The sequence below is a fragment of the Balaenoptera physalus genome, assembly GCF_965194825.1.
Source record: "Balaenoptera physalus genome assembly, chromosome: 7".
In the NCBI taxonomy this organism is placed as follows: Eukaryota; Metazoa; Chordata; class Mammalia; order Artiodactyla; family Balaenopteridae; genus Balaenoptera; species Balaenoptera physalus.
In genome coordinates, this window is record NC_138886.1 from 120,991,272 (window position 1) to 121,007,188 (window position 15,917).

The following is a 15,917-nucleotide window of genomic DNA, read 5'->3' on the forward strand; positions in this document are numbered from 1 at the left end:
GTAGGATTTTGTTTTTGAGATTTTTGAACATGTTAGTATTCAAAGAGAAGGTCTGGAACAAGGTAGGTATAAACGACAAGAGTCGTAATCCTTTACAAACATTTCCTCTGAACATTTGCAGAGCATTTATTTAACCTCTCTTCAGCTATTTCTTTTATGCCATGCGTGAAATTCTATTGTTCCTTGGTTAATTGAGAGTAAGTTCGTGGCTGTATCCTTCCTTTTAAAAGAGTTGAAGTAGGTATAGCAACCCAGATATTTATATTAAATAAATAAGTTCTTACATTACTTTTTTCTTCCAATATGCTTTTGGTTTTAAATACTTTTAAGTAGCAAAGAATTGTAGAAGAAAAATGGGAAATAAACATTTGGGTAAATATCCATGTAACTGTGCATTTACTCAAAAGCAAATTAGCAACAAAAGTATTTTAAAGCCTCTAATTATGCCCGTTAACTGAATTAAGTCATGTACATAAGAAAATATTAACAGTTTTAGACCATCGTTTCAATAGTTAATAGTTTTGACTTGCAGAGGTACACAAATGCCTCTTCACCTTTTGTCCCCAGAACAAATGGTGATTGTTTGTCAGCTCAGCACCCGTGAAGCATCATGCTCACGTAGGAAATAGGTCAATTGTGTGGTAATATGTTTTCTTTAGACTTAGATCTACTCTAAGTCCATAAGTGATATCTTTATGAGTTAATTAATATAATTATTCCAACTTAGGATATTTTTTTCTTTGAAATAATATCACAGAAAAATAGTTAAATTTTTTAATGGTTACCCTGTGTATGTTTAACACCCATCAGCTTGTTTTTCTAATACCTGGAATTAATCTGTATTTGTATCCTCTCTATAGACAGAGGAGAACCTCCTTTGTTTTCCCTTGCCCTATTTCTCCCATGTTAGTAGCATCTGGAATTTTAGTTACAGATTTTAATTAAAAATATTTTAAAACAGTTATTAGACTTACCAAGATTTACACATTTCTTTCCTCAGCACAGTTCCTTATATGCTATTGTCCTCCCTCAGTTTATTTGTCTTCATGATGGAGACTATCCCCTCGTAACCTTTTGGAGAGAAACTGTCAAAGATTTGTTGGAATGGTCCTTATTTTGTCTTCACACTTAAATGTTAATCTGTAGTGGTGGTCTGCTGGTGAATTTGCTTAGCATTTATATCTCTGCAAAAGCATTTTGTCTTCTTTTTTGAAAAATATTTTTGCTGGATGTAGTCTTATAGGTTGAGAGTTCTTTTTCTTTCAGTTCTTTAAAGATGTTTCTCCACTTACATCCTGGCACGCCTGTTCTGACCAGAGATCTGCTTTCATTCTTAAATTTTCCTCTGTGTGTAATGTGTCTTTTCTCTCTGACGGCTTTTAACATTTCCTCCTTATCACTGGAAGTGGATTGATTAAGATGTATCTTGGTGTAATTTTCTTCATTTTTATCTTGTTGGGGGTTCATTGAGCTTCTTGGATCAGTGGATTTATTGTTTTTATCAAATTTGGAAAAATTCAGCCATTATTTCTTCAAACATTTTTTTCTGTTCTCCTCTCCTTTTTCCTCTGGGTGCTCAGTACCCATACGTCAGCTCGCTGATGCTCTGTTCATTTCTTTTTGGTCCTTTTCCTGTGTTTGATTTTGGGTAGCTTCTGTTACTGTATCTTCAAGTTCATTACTCTTTTTGTCTGCTTTGTGTAATCTGCTCTTAATCCCATCCAGACATTGTATATTTTTCATTTCAGATACTGTATTTTTTAATCTCTTAAAATTTATTTGGGTCACTTTTATACTTTCCATGTCTGTCTTTATAATACTTACACTTTTCTCTACCTTCTTGAACATATGGAATATGATTATAGTCACCTTTTTAATGACCTTGTCACTAATTCTATTATCTGTGTCATTCCTGAGTCTGTTTGTTGATTGATTTTCTCTTCATTTGGGTAATCTTTTCCTGCTTCTTTACCCACCTGGTAATTTGTGGTTGGATACCTGGCATTGTGTATTTTATCTTGGATTTTTTGTATTTAAATACAAATGAATAAATTTATTCTGTGATGCAGTTATGTTACTTGAAAATAGTTTGAGTCTTTCAAGGTTGATTCTCAGCTTTGCTAGGCAGGTGGAGAACAGCCTTTTGTCTAGAACGCACTTGGCACCACCGCTCAGGCAGTACTCTTTTTTTTTACTTTTATTTGCATTTACTTTTTGCAGCGTTTATTCCGGGACCATAAGTTTTTGTTTCTTCAATTTCTTCTGGGATATCTTTTTCTTCCGGGCAACCTCCTCTTCTGGTTTAGGAACAATTTGTTCTTTTTCAGTAAGGATCATCTCAGTGGGGCTGGGAGAGCTCATGTATGGGTTGATCCGACCATGAGCTCTGTAAGTCCTCCACCGCATCCTGGGGGCTTTGTTCACCTGGATATGCTCAGTGACCAGAGAATCTACATCTAAGCCCTTAAGTTCAGCATTACTCTCTGCATTTTTGAGCATGTGCAGTAAAAATTCAGCACCCTTTTTGGGCCACTGAGCCTGCGTGCAGCCCCACTGTTTGGCCCGGGCACACCTACCAACTCCACCATTGTAATGATGGAATGGCACGCATTGCTTCTTTAAAGTGACATCCTTCAGATACTTGGTGGCTTTTCGGATATGCATACCCTTAATGGCCTGGGCCATTTCACGAGTGTTCTTAAAGTGAACACGAAGATTTGAACCTCTCGACTTGCATGATTTTGTGGGGTTTTCTGGGTCAAGTGAATAGCGAACCATTTTTAGAGGTTACCTCAGGCCGCTTACTGGAAAAGCGAGGCAGTACTCTTGACGCTCTGGTGATGGATTGATGGTACTCCAATGCTCTGTTGATTTGGAGGCCTTTCTAGTCTGGCTGTTGGAAGTGTGATGTGTTCCCAGCCCTCAGCGAGCCTGAGGGACTGGTGACATCGTGGTAACCATCACTCAGCAGGAGACTCAAGGGAAACCTCTGCCGATTCCAGGACTCTCTGGGCAGCTCTCTCTTCCTTGGTACCCCTTCCTGCAAATGTTAGTGCTCTTCACCCTCCCAGGCTCTGGCTGCTGTTTCCCTAACTCAGGACACCCTCTCTCCCTGTGCTACAGCCTGGAAACTGGGCAATTACTGAGCTTACCTCCCTTGTTGCCCTTCTCACAAGGATCACTGTCTTGTGCTGCCTGTTTGCCAGTGTTGGAAAATTGTTGTTTCATCTGCTTTTGCTGCCTGTTTGCCAGTGTTGGAAAATCGTTGTTTCATCTGCTTCGTCCAGACTTGTAGTTGCTGAAGGTGGGAGGGTAGATCTGGTCCCTCTTACTCCACCGTGGCTGCAAGTGGAAGTCTTGGCTGGTAGTTTGCTGGGTGAAGAAATGTGGGTTGCAAGCTCTCCCCACCCCACCTTGAAGCTGCTGCCTCATCATGGTCTCATTGTCGCTCTCAAGTCTTGTGATATTGTTTTCCTTCATGTTCCTCTGTAAGGGGTTTTTCCTCTCTGAAAGCTTTTGGCACTGTTTTTCTACCTTCCATGTTCTGAAATATCACTTGAGTGTTCTCGGTATTTTTTAACTGACCTGTCGTGACTCTAACCAGATGCTTTCAGTCTGAGCACTCACCTTCAGTTCTGGGACATTCTTAATTGATGCTTCTTCCCATATTGCTTCTTCTTTTTCTCCTTAAGAGAACTCCCATTAAATGGATAGATTGGAACCTCTGCATCAAATGTCTTTTTTTCTGTACTTTTATTTCATCTTTTTTATCCGTTTGTCCCTTCTTACTGTTTTGGAAGGATTCCTGGGCCCGAATTTCAGCTCGTAACATGTTCTTTAGTTTTGTCTACTCTGCTCTTCAGCCCATCCAGTGATGTTTTCTCTTAAGTTTAGAACCTTGTATTCTCATGTCCATGAATCTTCTTAGTTTTCCTTGAAAGCTCCTTGATCATGTGCTCATTTCTCTGATGATACTTTGGTTATCATAAGGTCTTGTTCTTAGTGCACTCTTGGCCATGTCAACTCGGTGTCTTCAGTTTTTAAGTCTGCTCCCCGTTTCATGGTACTGGCATCCCTCGTACGTTTGGTGTTCTTGCTGGTGTGTTCATGTTTGGGGGTGTCTATTTTACCCTTCATTGCCTCTGTTTGGGTGGCCCCCTGGCGAGATGGGCACGTGTTGCTGACCTCTCCTCTGTTCAGTGTTCCATCAGAGTAGAGGATGGGTGGGACACATTGCTGTTCGGCTAGGCAAATACATGGCAGCTCATTTTCTGGGCTTTGGAGACCCCACCTTCCAGGGTGTCACCGGTCGCCTGGGGCACCGGCCCGGCCTTTCACTCCGGGCTCTCTCATCACTCGTGTCTGAAGGGAGCTGCTCGCGGAGATGGATAGTGTGCTGGGTGACCTCTTCTTTAAGCGCCATTTGCTGCCGTTCCCCTCGTGCCCCGGCTGCCAGCTCATCACAGAGCAGCCTCCTGTTGCTCACATCCGCTGCCGAGGCCTCTTCCCTACAGGCTGTGCTCATGACGCTTCTCATCTTAAACCCATGTGTGTACTTTCGTTACCTCTGGACTCCTTCTGTTCTTGGGACTACCAAGAGTTTCACTTGTTTGTGACTGCTGATACGCATTCACTTAACAACTTCTCAAGTCTAGAATTTTGGAAGAAGGGGAGGCCATGGTCTCACTGCAATCAGATATTAGTATTTTCATTTTGTTGTTTTATCATTTTTAAAAGATGTGCTTTAGAAATCAGTGCATTTTTGACAGTGATTTTTGTACGACTTTCCAAGATTCGTTTTGTTAACCTGTATAGAGTTTCTTCATTCCCTAGATGACTATATGTATACATGAAACTTTACTTTAGAAAAATGTGGCTAAAAAGTGAAGAATTTTTACTTTTCAGTATATTTGGATGTGTGCATCATATATTACTTTCTTTATTCACTAATATAACAACTAGGCAGTGTGTTAAACACTTTGGGGGTAATAGGTTAATTAATTGATTAAAGATGATTTAATTAAAGCTTACTCAGATATAGTTTCTCTCTGCAACAACTTAGAGTCTGGTGTTAGACAAGCGTGAGGTAAAGAACGGAGGCTAAGGCTGAGGTTAGCTGTGGGGATTTTAAGATTTTAAGTTCACACAATTTTAAGTTCTAAATTGGAACTTTTTTATGATGAGGTAGAGGGGCTGTTTAAAATTGGCCTCTCCTTTTCCATGCTGTATAACAAATTACCATAAATGTAGTGGCTTAAAGCAACACAAATTTATGATCCACAGTTTCTCCGGGCCAGGACTCTGTCACGTTGTAACAGTTCTCTGCTCCTGGTCTCCTGAGGCTGAGGTGGAGGTGTCAACGGCTGTGTCCTCAGCTGGAGGCTCGGCTGTCTTCACCGACCCCTCAGGGTGCTGGCAGGACTTCCCTCCCTGCCGCTGTGGAACTCAGGCCTCGCTGTCTGAGAGCTTTGACTGGGACCACGTGGCCCCTTCATCTCAGCGGCAAAGAACTCCCCGTGCATCAACCCCCCACCTGCCGCTTCTACAACCAGCCAGGAAAACTCCGCATTTCATGGTCAGCTCACTGGCTTAACGTCCCTCATCCCATTTCTCGTGACCTAATCCTGGGGGTACAGCCCATCGGACTTGCACACCTGGGGAGTGGGGGTGGGTATCAGGAAGCCTTGGGGGTCTTCTGCAGGTTCTGCCCGCCACAGTCCCTTTGCCTGTGACTTAGAGGCCGCGTCTGGGGATGTAGACAAGGCGAGGGGGAGGAGCTGTCTGGAGCCCGTGCTTGGTGGTGGAGCACGCAACCCAGGCGTCCACACAGAGCCTTGTAAGAAGTCAGCTGTATTAACATGAAGTTTAAATACAGTGAAATTCACCAGTGTTAGGTGTGTATCTGGGTGAGTGTTGACAAGTGTATGTAGTCATGTAACCACTGCCACAATCACAGGACAGCACCATTCCATCATTTCTTAAAAGGCTCCTCCTCTTGCCACCAGAGAAGGAACGGTGGGTATGTGAGGTGATGGGCGATAACCAAACTGACCGCAGTGACCACCCCAGCGATCCTGTCTCAGTAGGTGCGCGTGTCAAGTCGTTACGTGTACACCGTAAGCCAGCAGTGTTGGGAGGCAGTCGTGTCCCAGCAGAACTGGAGGCAGAGTTCCCTTGTGCCCCGTGACAGTCAGTCTTCTACCAGCCGTCGGCAACCACCGATCTGCTTCCTGTCACTGTGGGCCTGCTTCTTCTAGAATTCCATGTAGAATTACCATGCAGTATATAGAGTTTTGAGGCTGGTGTGTATCAGTAGTTCTTTTTCATTCCTGAGTCATAGTCCATCGTGTGAATGTGCCACAGTTTGCTTGTTCAGCCCTCAGTTGGTGGACATTTGTATAGTTTCTCAAAGAGATGCTTTTAAAGCTCATGGGAGTCACTGATCATTAAATTCACTCAATTATATGCTCCCCATGCTCCCACAGAGCCGCTCTTTCTGAGTGGGCATATCCCTCTTTATTATGTGTAACTCAGTTAGTGAATATTTTTACTCTCAGGCTTCTGAACACTGCTGGAGAAAGTTAAAGCTGTGATGACTAGTGTCGGATGGGTTTATGGCCTCTGGTTTCAGCAGAGCTGTCAGTCCTTCTCGGCTGTCCTCTGAATCTCCATGGTCAGCAGCCTCTCCCGTTGCCCACAGTGGGGACTTTCCTCCATGGTTTCATCCTTCTTCCCTTTCTGTGAAGATTATCATTGCATCACAGAGAAAATTGGGCTTAAGAATCCCACATTTCATCACATTTTCTGCCTCCATACTTATAAACGTATGCATAATTGTATCCAATCTGTCCTTGTTTTCTCCAGTCTCAGAGAAGGATATAACTTCCTCTGTTCAAAAGTAATCTTCCTGTTCCATCCTCTTTGATGATTATAATGCTGGTAATTGTTAACATTGGTCATTTACTGGATGATTATGTGTCAGGCTTAGTTCTGAGTTCTATACCTGTATTAACTAACTTCTCATAGCAGTGCTCTGAGGCAGGTTCTGTCGTCTTCCCATCTTACATCTCACTGAGGCAGAGGTGGAGAAGCTAAAGTGGCAGCTTGAGCTTTACAGCAACCGAATGGTAGATTACACCGTGTTTAAATCCCTGAGGTCTGACTTGAGAGCCCACGCTTTCATGGCCTTGTCTTCTGGGCCATGCTGTCTGTTTCCTCAAGGGTCCTCCTTACTCTGTCACTCGTTTCCTCTCTTTTCTGAACGTCCCTTCTTTCCTGGCATAGCCCATAAATATATTCATGTTTCTCACGTTCCCGGCTCCTTCCTCCTCTTCATAGCCAGACACCTCAAATGAATGAAGCTCTGTTCTCCGTCGTTGCTTACCCGCTATTCACAATCCTGTTGAAACAGAAGTCACCGATGTCCATCTTGCCAAATAGAGTATTTTAAATCTTTATCTTACTTGACCTTTCTGTGACATTTGATCTCATGAGTTACTTCTTCAAAATTTCTTCCTTGCCTTCTGTGACACCAAAGTCTCTGTTTTTCCCTTACTTTTCTGATTATTATTTCTTAATATCTTCTTCTACAGGATTCTCTTCTTCTTTAGTTCCTAAGGCTTATATTTCCTGGGGTTCTGTCCTTGGTTATTTTTCACTGTAAGTTAATACCCGGGGGTGATCTCACTTACTGTTCTACAAGGGACTGGTGACCTCAAAGTCTCTGTCAGTTACGCAGACTACCCTCCTAACTTCCCTCCTGTCTAGCTGCCTTCTGGACATCATTTCCTAGCGGTCACATTGGCACCTTGTTTTTAAAATGTCCTTTTATTATGTAAATCATCATACAATAGCATTAACTTTTTCTTCTCCCGTTCCGTGAATTTTAACACAAGTATAAGTTCACGTACCCACCACCACAGTCAGGATACAGGACCGTTCCATCACCCCAAAACTCTCTTGTGCTCTCTTCTCAACATAGTCATGCTGTCCCCTCACCCCCTAATACCCTGGCAGCCACTGTCTATTCTCCATTACTATGGTTTTGTCTTTTCAAGAATGTCTTATATGGTATTTGTGTGTGGTATATAATAGTATATAACCTTTAGCGGTTGGCTTCTTTCATTCACCTTAATGCTGTTCATCCAGGTTGTTGCATATATCAGTAACTTTTTCTTTTTTGTTGTTGTGTGGTATTCCATTGTATGGATGTGCTACAGTTCATTTGTTCATTCACCCACCGAGGGACATTTGGGTTGTTTCTAGCTTTTGGTAATTATAATCAGTGCTGCTTTGATCATTCATTTACAGGTGTTTGGAGAAGAGTAAGTTTTTGTTTCTCTAGGGTAAATGCCCAAGAGTGGCTTTTCTGGATCATGTGGTAAGTGTAGACTTAACTTGAGTTTTCAAAAGTCAGCCATTTGCCAGAGCACTCGCACCATTTTGCCTTCTTAGCAGCAGTGATCAAGAGCGCCCGTTGCCCCACATCCTCATCGGCATTCGGTATTGTCGCTGTTTTTTATTTTGTCCATCTAATCTATGTATAGGGGTATCTGATTGTGGTTTGATTTGCATTTCTCTAAATGTTAAGGATGTTGAATTCCTTTTCCTGTGCTTATTTGTGATCCTTATATCCTCTTTAGAGAACCGTGTGTCTGAGTAATTAGTCCATGTTAATTGTGTTGTGTTGCTACTGTTTTGCTTTGAGAGTTCTTTATATTCTGGACAAATCTTTTATTGGGTAAGTGACTTGCCAATATTTTCTCCTAAGTGGCAGTTTGGCTTATCATTCTCTTAACAATATTTTTCACAGAGCGCAAGGTGTTAACTTCGATAAAGTGTACGTTTTCAGGTTTCTTGTTTACGGATCATGCTTTTGCTCTATCATGTCTAAAAACTCACTGCCTATCCAGCAGTCATGAAGATTTGCTCCTGTTTTTCAAAAAATTTTTATAGTTTTACTTTTAACCTTTAGATCTATGATCCATGAAAGAAAATGTTTTAGTGTGGTAAAATACACAAAACATAAAATTTTCTGTCTTAACCATTTAAAAATACACAATTCAGTAGCATAAGGTACATTCACGATGTTATCTTCCTTCTGCTTGATTTCTGTTTATTTTGCTCTTTTCTGGTCTTTTAAGGTTGAAGCTTAGATAGCTGAGGGTGAGACCTTTTTTCTAATATTGGTATTGCAGGCTATAAATCTCCCTCTAAGCACTGCTTTAGTTGCACCCCACAAATTTTTCTGTGTTCTATTTTCATTTTCATTCAGTTCAAAATTTATTGTAATTTCCCTTGAAACATCCTCTTTGGCCCATGGATTACTTAGAAATGGGTTAATTTCCAAGTGTTTCGACATTTTCCTACTTTTTTCTGTTATTGTTTTCTGGTTTTATTTTATGATCAGAGAACATACTTTGTAGGACTTCATTCAGTCATTTTACATTTGTTAGGGTTTGTACTTTGATCCTAGGATATGATCTATCTTCGTGAGTATTCCACATGCACTTGAAAAGAAAGTGTACCCTGCTGTGGTTGAGTGGAGTTCTGTATGTTTCAATTAGATCCAGTGAGTTGATGGTGCTTTTTAGTACTTGATCCACGCTGACATTATGCCAACATTGTTTGATACTGAGATAGGAGAGTTGAAGTCTTCAAATATAATTGTAGATTTATCTGTTTCTCCTTTTAGTTTGGTAAGTTTTTCCTTTCTTTCTTTCTTTTTCTTTCTTTTTTTTTTTTTAGAGAGCATACACATTTAGAATTGTTGGGGTTTTAGAGTAAATTGACCTTTCTTACCAAAATGTAATCTCTTTTTGTTCCTCATATTATTGGAGGGGTTTGTTTTTGTTTTTGTTTTTGTTTTGCCATGTAACAAATTAGTACAAGTTAGTGGCTTTTAACAACACTTATTTGTTACCTCATTTTCAACTGCATGAAGGGTCAATGCCCCAAACCCCTTGTTGTTCCCGGGTCAGCTGTAAACACTATTTTACTGCTTCAGTTTGGAATGTAGAAATTTTTCCGTCATGTAGGTACCCTTACCCTCTACCCTTTATGCCGTAGTTGTCTTATATATTACATTTACATACATTTAAATCCTCATTAGGCCGTGTTATAAATTTTGCTTGCAACTTCAAACATGTTTAAGAAGGCAATAGGACAGGAATACTTTCTTATATTTACACAAATATTTACCATTTTTCTTGCTATTCACTCATTCCTAATGATCCAAGTTTCTTCTTATATAATTTCTCTCTGTCTGAAGAAATTCCTTTGGCAGTTCTTTTAGGTTAGGTCTGTTGGCTATAAATCCTCTTAGTTTTATTTCATCTTTATTTCTAAACAGTATTTTCGATGGTTGTAGTATTTTGGGTTGACAGTTCATTTCTATTTTCATTTAAAAAGTTACTTCACTGCTTTCTGTCCTCCCCAGTTTTTGAAGAGAAATCCTCACCTTTTTTTCTCCTGCAGATATGTCTTATTTTTCTCTGGATGCTTCCAGATTCTTTCTTTGTCCTTAGTTTCCAGCGGTGTGATTAAGTTGTCTCTGGGCATGGATTTCTTTAGGTTTATTCTGTTAGTGGTTTGCTAAGTTTCTTGAACTTGCAGATTTATGCCTTATGCCATTTTTGAGCCATTATTTCTTCAAATATTTTTTCAGCTCTGCTCTTTCTCTTCTGTGGTTCTCTGATGACATGAATGTTAGACCTTTTGTTCTTGTTCCCCAGGTTTGTGAAGCTCTATTCAATTTTTTACAGTTTTTTTCTCTGTTGTTCAGATTGGTTAATTTCTGTTGTTTTCAGGTTCACTTCCTCTTTCCCCTTTCATCTTTATTCTGCTTATTTGGTCCAGCCAGGGAGGGTTTTATTTTGGTAATTGTATTTTTTCATTTCTTGTGTTTCCATTTGGTTTTTCCTTGTTTCTTTTCTTTCTCTGCTAATATTTTCTATTTTAACCTTTTTTCACCACTTGATTGCTGTTCAAACACTTTTAAAATAGTTTCTTTGAAGTTTTTGTCACATAATTATATCATGTGTTTCATCTAATCATAATCTGTCTATTGTATATTCCCAGGTAGGTTGAGATTTTTGTCGATTTTCATGTGCTGATTAATTTTGAGTTGTACCCTGGACATTTGGAATATTACATTATTAGACTCTGGATTTTGTTTAAATTTTACGGAGGCTGTTGATTTTATTTGTTTTAGCAGGCAGTTGACCTGTCGGGGTCAGGCTTCAAATTCCTGTTTTCCTTCTGTCCTTCGTGTGCACCGTGCAGTGTTGTCTGCCCGGGATTTGGGTGGAAGTCTGTCGGCCAGCCCTGTGCTCATGCAGAGCAGGGTCTTGCCCACACACAGATGCAGGCAACCCCAGGACTTTATAACAACTCTGGGGCCATTTTCCGGAGCCCCGCAGTGTGCCATTGGTCTGATGCATGCCTTTTCCTGGGCTCACCTCTCAGTCTGAGGCCTCGCATACCTAGGGTTCCCTCACTCCTAGAGCGAAGCAGTGGGAGGAGAGACAGACAGACAGAAGCAGAGAGAGAAGGAGAGAGGGAGAGGCCACAGGCTTTGCTCTGGCTTTTGGAGTATGAACGTCACAGGAGAAAAAGGGTCCCTCCCTCACCATTGTAGTTCCCAGAAGCTCCTCTTGCTGTCTCGGCTGCCACCACAGCAGCGAGCTTTCCTGGGGGCTGCAGCACAAGAAAGAAAGGAGAGAGAAAGAAAAAAACTGGAACATTCCCTACTCTCTCCTCAAGCTTTCCCTAAGAGTTCCCTCCCCACTCCGGAACTGGAGGAGACGACCAGGGTTACTGCTGCCGTTACCAGAGTGCTCAGGTTCGGGTTTTTGGCCAAGTTAGGTTTCGGCCAGAAGACAGCGCAGCTTTAAAAATGCAGTGCCCTCATCGTGCATTTACAGGTGCTCTGAGCTCTGGCATTCTTGACTCTGCCTGCCTCTCTTTACTTTTCAGGGTCCCCAGATGTGCCTGCACTTTATCATGCGTTCAGCGGGAAAGGGGGTGCGTGTGCTTCCATCTTACCCGGGACTAGAGCTTTCTGTCCTTCATTCTTTTATTTCCAAAACCAAATTCGCTTCATTGTCTTCAGACCCACGGCCCTTCCTGTAGTACCCATCCTGCTGCAGAGAATCACCATCAAAGGTGGCTTGACTTTGGGGGTTCTGGTTTGAAAGCCATCTCGTAGCATCTTCTCTCTGTCACGTCCCACCCAACTTAGAGCCAGTCAGCGACCAGATCGCGTTTTCTGCCTTCTGAATATCCCGTAGCCACCTCCTCCTTTCTGTTTTTTGCTATTTTTGCCCCTGTTGCGACCCTTGCCTCTTGTTAGTCTTTTCCTCTCACCGCTTCTAATGGAGGACCCTTCTAACGGACCTTGGCTTGGGCTGCCGAGCTGGCCTCTCTGAAGCCAGATGGAGCACATCGCCCATCTGCCGGGGCTTGCGCAGTGGTTGCTTACCTGGCAGCTTAGCGCAAGGGGTCTACCCTTTGTCTTTCTTGCTGCTCTTGATTTTCCCGTTCCCTTCAACTTCAGCCATACCAGACTATCTGCAGTTCCCTGAAGACACTGTTTCTAGTTTCTACTGAGATTCCATCTGCCTTATCTTCGTGAGAGAGTTCATGGTACCTTTCTGTTGCCTTGTTGCCTTGGGGACTGTGGCCGAGGCTGTGGGAGAGATTCAGGGGGAAGGTAAACATGTTTTTACTGCCACTGCATTTGTTTCCTGCTGAGGAGGGGATGGTGATTAACTCTAGAAGTAATTACTATTAATTTGCACAGCATCTTAGGTAGTTTACGTAAAGCTCTCTAATTTTGCTGGCCTCGTGTATCTTCAAAGAGTAGGCATTCCGTTATCGCCATGGGAAAACGATTGATTCCGTGCTGCAGGTCTGTACTGCACGTTTATGCTGCACAGGCTGGAACAGGGAGACGTGGCTGCTCCGAGAGTTTATCAGCTCTAACGAAGCAGCCGGGGAGCCTCAGGGAGGAGAGGCCTCAGGGAGAGCCTCGCAGTCTCCTCTGGAAACAGCCAGCAGCCTGGGAACCGTCGCTCACTCAGCGTGAGGTGCTGAGTCAGCCAGCCCTGTGTCTCGTGTAGGAGACCCTCCTTAGCCCAGCAGCATTCATGTTGGGAAAAGCCACTGAAAGTAAATCCAGCTAAAATAGAGACCCACATTTTGTAGTAAAGAGTGGAAAAAGGGTTTGATTGGGATTTTACCTTGAAAAATGAAATTTAAAAATTATTTTGTCTTATATTTGTCAGAATTTTGGATATACTTCCAAGTCCATATTGATTCTGAAAGTAACTAACTTGAGGAGGATTATAATTTTTCTGTTAGAATTGTGTAATGAATACAGTATGTATTTTATCAAATCTAAGATACAACTATAGGGCATATTGTTATTATATATATGACTAAAAGAGAAAAAATCTTGCCAATTTAACTTGATACAATGCTTTTTATCACTTAACCTTTTTATTTTATACTTGTTGAAATCAGTCTTTTGGATTTTTTTTTATTATGTTATTCATGAGCATCCATACAAAGGAAAATATAAATGAAATAAACTGGTAAAGGTATACATTCCTAAATCTACTTTACTTTCATACTTTGACTTTCCAATCATTCGTTTTTAAAATTAGGGTCATTGACGTTCATGTTTTCTCAAATAATATTATCCTCTATGCCACCAAGCACACTGAGATTTCAGCGATTCTTAAAAGAGAACCCGAATTTTCTCTCAGGGAGTCAGCACCAGTCTGCAAGCTTTGGTGCTGGTGCTTTCTTGCTCTTATCAGAGGGAATCAATGGAAGGTTTTCAACAACTACTAGGCTCCTGTTTCCTCTTGAACAAGCCAGTATGTGACTTTTTTAATTTAAAACTGAGGAGTTGAGGTTGTCCAGTTAAGACGCCAAGAAATAAAAAATTGACAAAGTTCATACATTCTCAGGCAGTAACATCTATGTTGTAATTGCTGCCCGGCCCACAGTTTATAACATTATAACAGATCATAGAGATGCTATTGATTGTAAGATGCATCCCATTTCAGAGATGTTAAAATGTGAACAATGTTCATATTAGAATTGATGAAAGGTGGTATACCCTTCACGTCACAATTTTTGTATGTTTCAGTTTTATAACTATATTATAAAAGAGGGCTGTTTCTTGCAAAAATGGCTGAGATTTTGGCAGTTTTCCAAAGATCATTTCTGAATTTTTTAATACCCATAATATTTTGAAGGACCAGCATCATAATTCTTTTCACTTTTTAAAAATTCACTTAATTTATCTAATCCTGTTGTATTTGTAGACGGTTTTACGTGTGATTTGAAAAATTTTTCCAGTATCATTGTTATCATCTTCATGAAACCCTTCATCTTTGGCAAGATAAGTAATTTTCTTTGCCAGTCAGTTTGCATTAGACATGCACTATGTTGTCAGATATTTACAACATTCAGCAATCAGGGAGAGATTGATCAACAGAGACCTTGATGTGATGAATGAGGAGAAACTGGTGTTACTTGGGGACTACTTTTATAGTGGTCATTAATGCTTATTTTTGGACTCTGACAGCATTCTGCATTGTAACTACGGAGACCTTTATATAACAACTGTACCTCTAACACAGGACTGTGATGGATATTTATGGTAATAACCCTGACTCTTCAAGAAAAACATATTAACACCAGTGATTTAAGGCAGCACATAATAAATACTTTTCCACTGATACATATTAATACTCATGATTTGTTTGTACAGTTTGAAAATGTATATATATTACACTGTGGTTTATCCTTATAACCAGTCATAAAATATCCATTTTGCTGATGAAGAGAAGCAGTCTTAAAGAGATTGTGACAGATACATGTCTTAAACCTAATATGTGTTTTCTAATACTTACAATCTCATTATAAATAATCAAACCTAAACAGTTAAGAGTAAGTTCTGAGTCTTAAAGATTAATCCTCTGGAATTGGGAAACTGCTGTAGTTAAATTATTTGATCAGTACATTTTATTAACTGCTTTGGGAAATCATAATGATTACAACATTGTTTCTGCGGCAAAATGAAATGAAAGTCCCCGACCTGTGAATAAGCATTTAGGACATAAACAATTTTTAGGTTGAATTGTAATTTAAAGTAACCATGGATTTCAGAGTAATTTCATATGCTTGTATGCGAATTCAAAATTTTCCCTGTTCAGGTAATTTGACATTTTTAAAAAATGAAGGTTAAGGAAACTCTTAACAAGTAAGACTTCAAACCAGGTGGTTTGTTTGTTTCTTTTTCTCTGAGCAGTATTTATAAAAATAAACTAAAGTTACTTAGAATCTAATCCTGACAGTAATTCTCTGCAGTGGGGATTTTTATTCCAAGGTCACAGGTTGTGAAACTGACTCAGTCATTAGTACTTTGCCCGAGATCACTTGGTATGTCCAGAGGCAGCATGCAAGCCCAGTGTGTCTGACTTTCGAGATCATTCTTCTAGCTATTTTGCTTTGCTGTTTGTTCCTTTTTAAATCCCATATTAGTATTTGCTTTACTTTAGGTAAAACGTGTGGATTTGATGATTTTGTAGTGCAGGGGTAGACAGACCTTTTCTGTAAAAGGGCAGATAGTCAGTGTTTTAGGCTTTGCACTCCATATGCTGTCCTGAGTAACTACTCAACTCTGCTGTGGCAGTGAAAGCCGAAGCAAATGGGCGGGGCTGTGCTGGTAAAACCTTATCTAGGAGACCTTCAAGATGGCGGAGAAGTGAGACGTGGAGATCACCTTTCTCCCCACAGATACATCAGAAATACATCTACATGTGGAACAGCTCCTACAGAACACCTACTGAATGCTGGCAGAAGACCTCAGACCTCCCAAAAGGCACGAAACTCCCCACGTA

General features: G+C 40.7%; 1 protein-coding gene and 1 pseudogene across 13 annotated transcripts in view; one reads left to right on the forward strand and one right to left on the reverse strand.

The window, feature by feature from the left end:
* The window catches only part of NEK1 (NIMA related kinase 1), a 223,059-nt gene that overhangs the window by 106,919 nt on the left and 100,223 nt on the right, over nucleotides 1-15,917 (forward strand). The gene's annotated exons all lie outside the window — the stretch shown is intronic.
* On the reverse strand, nucleotides 7-12,393 carry LOC309664074 (large ribosomal subunit protein uL22 pseudogene; annotated as a pseudogene). The gene has a single exon. The product of its transcript is annotated as a large ribosomal subunit protein uL22 pseudogene (transcript).